General features: G+C 38.2%; 1 protein-coding gene across 1 annotated transcript in view; it reads left to right on the top strand.

Moving 5' to 3' along the window:
• The first annotated feature begins 3,604 nt into the window (after nucleotides 1-3,604).
• The window catches only part of LOC106870770 (inactive phospholipase C-like protein 2), a 196,819-nt gene continuing 196,305 nt past the window's right edge, over nucleotides 3,605-4,118 (top strand). Inside the window, exon 1 of the mRNA XM_052976011.1 lies at nucleotides 3,605-3,803. The gene's annotated coding sequence lies outside the window, so the exon portion shown is untranslated. The remainder of the gene's footprint in view (nucleotides 3,804-4,118) is intronic.

The following is a 4,118-nucleotide window of genomic DNA, read 5'->3' as shown; positions in this document are numbered from 1 at the left end:
TATTCCTTATAAACAGTGAATTTTATTCCTTGTAAATTGTAAATTTTTCCCGTCTAAAATATGTCTCTGATGATGGAATACCCAGTGCACAGACATGCTAACCTGCCACTTGCGTTATCCCAGAAATGACTGTGAGACTTCAAATTCACCTTACCCTAATTAAATTATTCTAAATGAATTGAGATACTGATCCTGCCTTGGTTTTGATTTTTCCTCTAATATAATTTGTGTGTGTGTGTATGTATAGGTATATATGTGTGTGTGTGTTTGTCTCCCATCACCACTAGACATCCGGTGTTGGCATGTTTACTTCCTCGTAGCTTGGTAGCCCGAAAAAGTGATCAATAGAATAGATACCAAGCTTTAAAAAGATAAGTACTGGGGTCACTTGTTTGACCAAAACACTTTGAGGCAGTGCCCCAGCATGGCCACAGTCCAATGACTGAAACAAGCAAAAGTATCACTTTTCTATGTAAAACCTTTCTGTGCTCATTGAATTTGCTGGACATAGCAACTAAATTTCCCTGAAATCACAGAAAGGACACATTGGATAAAATGGTTCTGGTGGTGGTGGATCTCCGTCGGTTTTGACAATAAGGGTTCAGTTGCTTTCTTCAATCAGCCAAATAGCCTGTTCCTGAAAAGAAAAAGCAAAAAAAAAAAAGCATGTAAGAGGTTGATTATTCCACAGACTCAGTGTATTCAATGTAATTCTCAGGCAGAATCAGTGTCACAGTGTATGCCTAGGCTGTACCTATTGAGTTACATGTACAAACCATAAAACAGACTTCTATATAGTTTCTGTCTACCCAATTTACCCAGTAAGAGTCAACCCGAGGCTCATGGGACATTCTGAATGGCACGTCAATGAAAAATTGAATTTTTTTCACCAGTGCAACCTGCTCCTCGAAAAGTATTATTGCCTATCCCTGTTACTAGCAATGACATTTACCCAAGATGTCAGGCAACAGAATCGAACTTAGGACTTGGTGGTTGAGAAAGGACTTTTTTAACCATCCAGCCATACTGTGCCCCCAATGTAGTCCTAGAAAGATAATGTATGAGTAAAAGAGGCATGACATTGTGCATATACATTCATATACATGTTGAAGTTGTTTAACCTCAGGTCAGCCTTGAATGACAATGATGAAAGGCAATCCAGCCATGACTAAAACGGCAGTGTGCCGTTTGAAATAGTTGAAATATACTATTTACAAATGACTGGAAGAAGGTGTGGTAACATCTGGAATGCCTTTGATCATTATGTTGCTTGATTTAGGAATCTTGACCTTAAAACAACAACAGCTACAACAATAACATAGTTTTTGTCCCAGAAACACAAATCTATGTCGTGGTTCCTCAGCTCAAGGTCTACCTTCGCTGCTTTTGCTGAACAGATCTATGAATAAAAAGCATCCCAATGCTAACTGTCCTGTCTTCTATTCAGATATAGTGTATCTAGGACTACATCACTGAATGTATCCCTTACGTTTTAAGACGATAGGATATGATTAAGAGGAGATTTAGCTGTTGTTTTTAACAAGATCAATCACCTGTTTTATAAGCGCCCTTATTGATTCATACATGTGTGTGTGTGTGTGTGTGTGTGTGTGTGTAATAGAACAAGTGACTACCCATTCTGAAAGTGTTCAATAATAGGAACAAGATTCCTTAATTGACATTTCCTGGTCTCATTAAGGTTCAATATTGTTGTTATTGTTAATTATTTACTCCTAGGTTACCTCACATGTGCTCATACAGACCTGATCAAAGACATTGTCACCGTAATGGAAGGGTGTGATTTAAAGATAAATTTTGCTGTTATTTCTACGAGATCGAGTGACTTTGTTGAGGGGCCCCATTATTTGCTTCAAGGTGTTTAAGCTATGACTATTCTGCCTTGTACGACTACGTTATTTAATGTGTCCTTCCCTTTTTAAGACAGAAAGATCGGATTCGAGGGCATTCGACTACTTTTTCTAGCATCTCGAGCTATTACGTAGAGGCTTCTTAAGCAAGGACGGATTTTTTGCCTATCATGTGTTTAGCCCTCGGTCAGCCCTGATCGAATACACACACACTCGAAGACATTCCAGTTGTGACCGTTCCGCTTTTTCCCTATGTGCAAGGAACCCAGGACCAACATCAGTATGTTCAGACTGCTAAGATTAATTAAGGACTAATTAAACTGAGTTAATTACTGTTTTATAGTATATTTTACAGATATATAACAGAGCACACCTTAGAATTTTTGCAGACAATACAGGATTCCATACGTGTAGTGTAAATAATACTTTATTAGCCGATAAGACAATGATTAATTACTTGGACTAATTAAACTATCTCAGTGACAACTTTATAGTATATTTTATAAACCATAAAACTCCATGCTTGAGAATTTTTGTAAACATTCGAGGAGTCCAACATGAGGGCTTTTGTATTGTTGTGGAGGGCATTGTTTACGCAAGTACCCAACAAGTTTACCTGTTTCTTTTTTGTAAGGTGACAAGGTGTGATTTGAGGGAGTTTTGATTACTTTAGCAGATCAGGCAATCATGTAGAGGATTCCTGTGTAAGGGAGGGGATAATGTGTGATGTTAGTATGTGTGGTTGTACATGAAGTGGTTATTGTATGAAGAGAGTGAGAGGGTAACAGTTTTACAGTATGATGGTAGTGTACATAGCGGTGTGGTATGTAGTCTGGTGCATAGTACTGTATGGTATAGCAATGTTGTGGTTCGGGTACTGTTGTAGTCGAGAATGTGTGGTGTAGTGTAGAGTTATGAGATGCGGTGGTTGTTGTTGTTGTTTAGCCTCGGGTCTGCTCTGATCACAAGGCAATTCAACTGTAAACAACCCACACCTTCTCTTATTTCCAGTATATTTAGCGACGACGATTTTCCAATTTCTTTCTTTCTTTTTTCATTCTTGCCTTCTTTCTTTCTCTTTTGTTTTGTGAAGTCGATTGGACTGTTTTGAAAGAAATTTGGCTGCTATTTCTAGCAGATCGAGCTACCTTATACAGGCTTTCTTTGCGTTGGCTTGAAATGGTTCAATGGTAATTCGGCACCATAAATTGGACTAATTAGATGACGACGACGACGATGGTGGTGGTGGTAGTGATGCCGTTGCTGCTGATAATGATGTTAATAGTGGTGGTGATGTTGATGGTGATGATTGACGGTAACGATGATGATGATGATGATGATGATGATGATGATGGTGGTGGTGGTGATGATGATGATGGTAATAATGATAGTTGTAGTGCGGATGACTATGACCATGTTGCTGGTAGTAGTAGTGGTGATGATGATGGTGGTGATGTAGACAACAATAATAACATCAACAATAAAAGTCAATCATAAGAATAATTAATGATAATGATTATGGACAGCAACCACAATAGCAACAACAATAAAAGCCAAAAAAAAAAAAGATGTAAAGTAAAAGATAAAGTAAATATAACCAATCTCTTATATTGGCATAAGGCCAAATATTTATTAGAGAGAGAGAGAGAGAAAAAGAGAGAGAAAGAGAGAGAGAGAGAGAGAGTAAAATGCTCGAATTAACATTTATTTTATCGACTTCAGAGAGATAAAAAGGAGAATCAGAAGCCGGCGGGATTTGAACTCCCAACTAAAGAATCTGGAACTACAACATACGGCTTCGCACATGACCCGGCTATTTACCTTAACCACTACCATCGCTGCCGCTTCTTTGGCGGAATGAAAGACTAGAATTGATGCAAATTATGTAAATTGTAGAAATTGGGTGGAAGCGAAAGTACATAGCTTCGGCTTGGGGTAAGCAAAACTGGTTGTTTCGTCCTTGTGGATGTGTGAGTATGTGTGCGTGTATGATTATGTGTGATTGTGGTTGTGTGTGATTATGTGAGTGATTGTAAGTGCTTATGTGTGTGTATAGCTATGTAATTATGTGTGTGCTACTGTGTAACTGATTGCGTTATTGTACGGTTATGTATGTATGTGTGTGTACGTTATTAGGTGCGTGACTGGTTATATTTGTGTGTGTCCGTGTATGTTTGTGTAACTATGTCTGTTGTAATTTAGTACGTGTATATGTGTATGAACATGATGGATGTGTGTGAAGGTGTCGCC

Source organism: Octopus bimaculoides, chromosome 23, assembly GCF_001194135.2.
Source record: "Octopus bimaculoides isolate UCB-OBI-ISO-001 chromosome 23, ASM119413v2, whole genome shotgun sequence".
Classification (NCBI taxonomy): domain Eukaryota; kingdom Metazoa; phylum Mollusca; class Cephalopoda; order Octopoda; family Octopodidae; genus Octopus; species Octopus bimaculoides.
The sequence above is the reverse complement of the archived record's forward strand: the minus strand, read 5'-3'. Positions and strand labels throughout refer to the sequence as shown.